This window comes from Triticum dicoccoides, chromosome 1B (assembly GCF_002162155.2).
Source record: "Triticum dicoccoides isolate Atlit2015 ecotype Zavitan chromosome 1B, WEW_v2.0, whole genome shotgun sequence".
Classification (NCBI taxonomy): domain Eukaryota; kingdom Viridiplantae; phylum Streptophyta; class Magnoliopsida; order Poales; family Poaceae; genus Triticum; species Triticum dicoccoides.
In genome coordinates, this window is record NC_041381.1 from 280,450,049 (window position 1) to 280,457,017 (window position 6,969).

The following is a 6,969-nucleotide window of genomic DNA, read 5'->3' on the forward strand; positions in this document are numbered from 1 at the left end:
TCTTTGCCAGCGCGGAGGGTGGCGAGGTCATCGCGCTCTCCTTCGATGACGAGGTCGAAGGCGGCAAGGACATCGGCGCAGAGGGCATCGAGGTGGGCGGCGAGGATGAGGAGATCGACGTCGACGAGTGGAGGAGTGTCTTCTCCAACGACCCCGACGACGACACCGGCCTAGACCTGGCTCGCGACACACCGTACCTGACGAGGAAGGATTGGCTCGACTCTAGTTCGACCAAAAGTAGTTTAGCTTAGTTTAAATTTATGGTTTATGTTCGGTTATGCAAAACTATCTATGTTTATGTTTGAGTGCATGCTACTTTCGGTTGAACCTGCTTTGAACTTGATCAAATTGAAGTTTACAACATTAAGTTTAGGGGATCGACTAGAAACGGCCAAAAATGCTGGAGTATACATATATATCCACTAAGGGTTTTAGTCCTTTAACTTTTAAAGGATCGCTAGAGATGGCCTTATGCCTTGTTTATTTTAGTTCTTCACAATGTGATGCTCTATATGTGCAACTATTTGCCGCGCAGTTCAATTTCATCAATAACAGTTTCAACAATACCACTATGAATTACGATATTTGGTTGATGTTAAGGATATTGCAGTTAACATGCCTTTTCATTTTTTAACAATAACTAGTGTACTTTAGACCTACACAATACCAGTTTGAATGACTATTTGCTTGTTTTTAAATGTTATGCCTGATGCAGTTAACACACCTTTCCACTTCTTGTTTTGCTTAACTAGCATGCTTAAGCCTGCACACTGAAGTTATCATTTGTAGATTATGTTGTCTACCATAGAAATATTTGGTTCATGTTTAGCCTATTGTGCTTAACATGCCTTTATATGTACTCATACAAGACAATATTGAAAACAGTGTTGTTTTCCATCGAGGTTAGTTTCATCGCAATGCTTATATGTACTCACTGTTCAGGATATCGGTAGCTGGTATCATATAGCCCGGGGGCTGATAAGGGATTAATCGTTGAATCAGACATTTCACTAAATATATCTGTAACCCATTTATCAGTAGGTTAACTAGGGCCAATATTTAATATATCTGAGGCTACATAGCAACTTGCATTGTACTGAATGACTAAATATGCAATCCCAAGCTACATAGAAACAAGGAAAGAGTGTTACCTTAATGATCTGATGATGTCTAGATATACATGTAATAAATCTTATATAATGGGATGGAGGGAGTGTTGTACTACATCATTTTGCAATTGTTGTTTAGCTTCTAATACTAACTTGGTGCTTTTAGGTACATATGTCATTACCAAAGATCCACACTTTGACCCTTTCTGCGTGTGGGGCAATGAGATATTCATGAACCAGCATCAAGTGAGGAAATATGTCAATCGAACTATTTGTTTACACTTTATGCAAGACAACAGTGAACTGCGAGATGGTAAGTATGAACCCTGAAGCCTTCTTTTTACTGCCCGTAATGACTTGTGTTAGATAACAATGTCTGAATCTTTTTTCCTTTGTAGTGGATCATGAAGCAGTTTACTAAAGATTACCTCTCAAACTACATGATTGGCAGGCGGCCATCACAAGGGGTTGGACTAGAGTCGTGCATGCCTTCTGCATCCAGGAGAGCACAATAGGGCCATTCCGCTTCACCTTGTTCAACAATTAGAATGTTTGTCACCTCTTTCTTTACCATCTGTAATAGTACAAGTATAGAACCCTGGTTCATCATCCTTTATTTGGTGCTTATGTAATTCTTAAACATATGTACCTGTGAATCGAATAATGCATTGGTTGTTTGAACCTGATGGATATGAATAAAGCTATAGCCTACTTTCAAGTTTATAATGAGGTACAATTTTAAATAGCAGCAATGAAATTAGGGCGAAATTATGGTGTGCGGGTCATTACGCGCACACGGTCAATAAAGCACAACGTGTGCGACATACATCATAATCCAATACGGTTCACGAAGATGAAACATGTGTAATAATGCACACAATTGCCTTTGCAAATCGTGTGTGATGTCAGACACTATCTCGTACGGTGTGGGAAAACTAAATGTGTGTGATTATCTACCTATCATACACGGTTTATAATCATGAACTGTTTGTGATGTACCAGGCATCGTAAACGTAGAGCGAGTTTGGTACGTGCCTGGAAAACTCCCGTGCGTGGAATCTGCCCGGTTTTAGGTAAAACCACAAAACTCCGACTACAATGACAATGCGAGCACAAACAAGTAGCAAGGATGAAGCATTTGGGATATTCGAGATATCGAAAACGGTTATATAGGGACAAATGTATGCATCAAGGCTCCCTATCCCCGACAGTTTCTGGGTCGTGTGGGAAGGACCCCCCCTATTACCCAAATTGACTTGGCGATGGTTCCAAATGTCGTCGTAGAAAGGGGTTAAAAACCGTTTGTATAGCACCTCATTGTACCAGTGGTTGGAGCCACGCAACCAAGAGCCCGACGATGTCTCGATGGCCTCATCCGACCCTCGAGCGTGTCGGGGCCAACCGCAGGCCCCCGAGGACAGGCAGAGGAAAGCGCGCGCATCACCATCGAGCAACGTCTTGACACCCTCCACCATTCTGATGGGCGCGGCGGTCCCGACCTTGATGAGCTCACACTTTGCGGGGGCAAGCACCTACCTTTCGAGTTTGGGTGCCCCGCCTTCACTCGAGAGTAGCGGCAAGTCTGTTGGCCATCCGCCGTACATTCAAGCTAGAGATACCAGAGAAGTACGATGGGAGGCTAAACCCGACAAAGGTCTTGAGCATCTACACCATCTCCGTTCAAGCTGCCGGGGGAAGAGATGAGAAGGTGTTCGCCAACTACTTCCCTTTGGCACTCAAGTCAAATGTGAGGTCTTGGCTGATGCACCTGCCGGAGAACTCCATTTCGACCTGGGCTGACCTGTGCCATGATTTCATTGGCGCCTTCACGGGTAGCCATCAAGATCCAGGGCAGCCCAGTGACTTGCAGCTTCTCCAGCAGAAAGAAGGAGAGACTCTGCGGAAGTACATGCCAAGGTTCAGCCGAGTCCATAGAAATATTCCAGACATCCACCCCGCAGCTGTAATAGACGCATTCCAATCCAACATGCACAACCGTCAGATATGTTCCAAGATGAACTTTCGACTGCCCAAGACTATGAAGGAAGTTTACACCTTGGCGGACAAGTGTGCTCGGGTGGAGGAGGGGAGGAAATTCCCCAGAGCGGAGGATGGTGTCGACATTGATTTAGAGGATGATGACGAGGCCACCAGTCAGAAGAAGAAGAACAAGAAGCGCAAGGATAGAGCAATGATGACCGTTGAGGGATCAGGCGCCTAGTACCGACAAAAAGGCTAAGGTCGAAGCTCCCAGCAAGGAAGTTGCCACATGCACTGATTGCCGGGAGGCTGCGGCTGCCGAGAAGCCTGGGAAAGGTGATAGGCAGTATTGCAAGATTCATCGGACCAAGCGCCACAATATCCAGGAGTGTCATCAGGTTGAACAACTCGTCAAGAAGCAGAGGGCTGAGTATGAGAAGCGTGATAAGGAAAAATGTTAGGATGGCGCTGGCGGGAAGGGCCGAGGCAGTGAAGCAAACCGCCCCAGCAAGGCTCCTCAAAATCAAGGAAAACCCACCAGTGGCCGTGAGAAGGAAGATTGCAATGGTGAAAGTGATGGATGGGATGAAGAGGAAACTAGTGAGCAGGAATTCCAGAAACCCACTAACGCCCAGTGCATTGACGGGGGTGCATCCTTGCACTCCTCTCACCGCCAACTAAAACAGTGGGTGCGTGAAGTTAATGTTGTGGAGCCAGCGGCAGATTCTCGGAAGCCTCTCAGATGGTCATGAACGCCCATCATCTTTGATGTAGAGGACCACCCTGACCGCCCCACCGCGGTAGGATTCTTGCCGTTGTTGGTCATGCCAACAATCCGCGACCTCAAAGTCACAAAGATGTTGGTTGACGGTAGGGCCGGGTTGAATCTGATTTCCCCAAAGGTCATCAACAAACTTCATATATCAGAGGAAGAGCTCAAGGTCACGGGCATGTTTCAAGGAATCAACCCCGGAAGGAGTCATCCTAAGGGAAAGATCACGTTGCGAGTGACATTCGGGGGAGAGTTGATTACCGGACTGAGAAGGTTGTGGTTGATGTGGTCAACCTCCCCCTGCCGTACAACGGAATCCTTGGACGCCTAGCTCTGGCAAAGTTCGTGGCGGCATCCCACTATGCCTGCAATACCTTGAAGATGCCAGGGCCGGTGGGCTTCATTTCCATTGCGTCAGATGAGAAGGACACAATCATTTGCGTGGATAAGATGTACCGGGATGCAGTCGCGGTAGAGACTGCTGAAGCCGCAGTTCCCGCCAAGGAAAGCAAGGGAAATAAGAAGGATAGCAGGGACGCCAGCAAGGAATCCAGGAAGCGTACCTCTTCAGAGTATGCTGCACCTGTTGATGACTTGCCGGAGAGTTCCAATAACAAGAGGTCCAAGGCTGCTGTACCCCATGTGAAAAAGGTCTTGGCAGGGCTGGCTGGCGCTGATTGTACATACACTATCAGTGCCACCCTCGATGACAAATAGGAAAGCGCACTCGTTGCCTTCCTGTGGGCTAATATCAATGTGTTTGCCTGGGAAAAATCTGATATCGCTAATGTTTCCAGGGAGGTAATCGAGCATCACCATGCTGTCTGCCCACATGTCTGACCCGTCAAGCAGAAGGTCCAAAAGCAAGCCTTGGAGCGGCAGCAGTTCATTGCCGAGGAAATCAAGAAACTTGAGGCGGCTGGTTTGGTCAGAGGAGTACTACATCCAACATGGTTAGCAAACTCAGTGGTTGTTCTCAAGGCTAATGGGAAATGGAGGCTTTGCATAGATTTCACGGATCTGAACAAGGCATGCCCAAAGGACCCATTCCCCTTGCCACGCATCAACCAAATTGTGGATTCCACTTCCGGGTGTGATCTGCTCTCCTTTCTTGATGCATACTCTAGATACCACCAAATCTTTATGTCCAAGGAAGACGAAGAAAAGACCTCATTCATCACCCCATGTGGCAAATACTGCTTCGTGTGAATGCCTTTCGGATTGAAGAGCGTCGGATCCACTTTTGCAAGGGTAGTCTAGATTGGTTTTGAATCACAGTTGCACAGGAACATTAAAGCTTATATGGTTGATATTGTAGTCACGACCAAGGACAGACCAACCCTCATCCAGGACTTAGAAGAGAAGTTTGCTAATCTGCGTAGGATCAACTTGAAGCTGAACCCCGAGAAGTGTGTGTTTGGTGTTCCCTCCGGCAAGCTACTTGGCTTCTTTGTGTCCCATCGCGAGATACATGCCAACCTTGATAAGATCAAGGCTATCGAGCAGATTCAGGCACCAAAGACAGTTAAGGATGTGAGACGTTTGATAGGGTGCGTTGCCGCACTTAGCAGGTTCATCTCCAAGTCTACCGAGTGCGCCTTGCCGTTCTTCAAAATTTTGAAGAAGGCAAGACCCATGAAGTGGACTCTGGAAGCAGATGCAACACTACAAGATTTGAAGACCTACTTGTCTTATGTGCACACATTGGTTGCTCCCAAACCACAAGATCCGTTGCTGCTATACTTGGCGGCAACTAACCAAGTGGCTAGTGCAGCACTAGTGGTGCAGCGGGAAGTGGAGGAAGCAGTAACCTCGGCCAGTGTCCCTTCCAGGGGAGAGAGTGAGCACAATCCGGCAAGCCCAGACGTGGATCGGGATAGAGAAAAGCACGAAAGCGGAGACAGCCCCAAGGACGCGGCAAGGAAGAATGTGGTGCAGCGCCTAGTTTACTTCGTCAGCTCCCTATTGCAGGGGGCTAGATCCAGGTATTCTGGCGTGCAAAAGTTCATTTTTGGCCTAGTCATGGCCGCAAGGAAACTTCCACTACTTCCAAGCCCATGAGATCACGGTTGTCACCTGCTTCCCTTTGCAAAGGATACTCCGAAACCCTGAGGCTACTAGCAGGATAGTGGCATGGGAATTGGAGTTATCCGGCTTTGGCTTATGTTTTGAAAGCACATCGACAATTCAGGGCAGAGCACTGGCAGAGTTTATTGCAGAATGGATGCCCACCCCTGATGAAGAGGTACTAGAGATAGTTATCCCCGGTAAGGAAGCACCCCAAGAAAGGGTCATGTATTTCGATGGTGCCTTCTCCCTTCAAGGTGCAGGGGCTGGCGTGCTTCTCGTTGCTCCCACTAGGGAGCACCCGAAGTACATCGCCCAAATACATTTTCCCCGGGAGGAGGTGACCAACAATACTGCAGAGTATGAAGGGCTCCTTGTCGGGCTCAGGATTGCCACAGAATTAGGGATTAAGAAGCTGATCATTCGAGGAGATTCACAACTTGTGGTGAGACAAGTCAACAAGGATTACAAATGTCCATTGATGGAGGCATACGTTGAGGAAGTGAGAAGGTTGGAGGAGCACTTTGACGGATTGCAAACAAAGCACGTACCCCGTGCAGAAAACAACATTGTTGATCATATGTCGAAGTGCGCTGCACAGAAGCTTCCTATGGAACAAGGAACTTTTATTCTCCATCTTACTCAGCCCTCCGTATCATCGGCAACAATGGCCCGGAAGAGGAGGAAACTAGACTCCAGTAAGCTTCTCCTGGTAGAACCCCCTGGGGCTCCCGACAGAGAGCTTGATGGGAACAACTCCCCTTCAGGTGCTGAGCTACCCCCTCCCACCAGACCACCGGTCTTCATGGTCTAAGGGTGCACTCCCACGAAGGAGGAGGTGCCGCTGATCCTCGTTGCTGAGCCCTAGGCTCCAACTTGGGCATGACACATAGTCCATTTCCTCCAAACCAGAGAACTTCCCGAAGAGCAAGAAGAGGCTGAAAGAGTAGCTCGGAGGGCCAGTATGTATCAGATTATTGAAGACACACTATACAGAAGAAGTCCCAATAGTGTGGAATTGAAGTGCATTTGCCAGTAAGA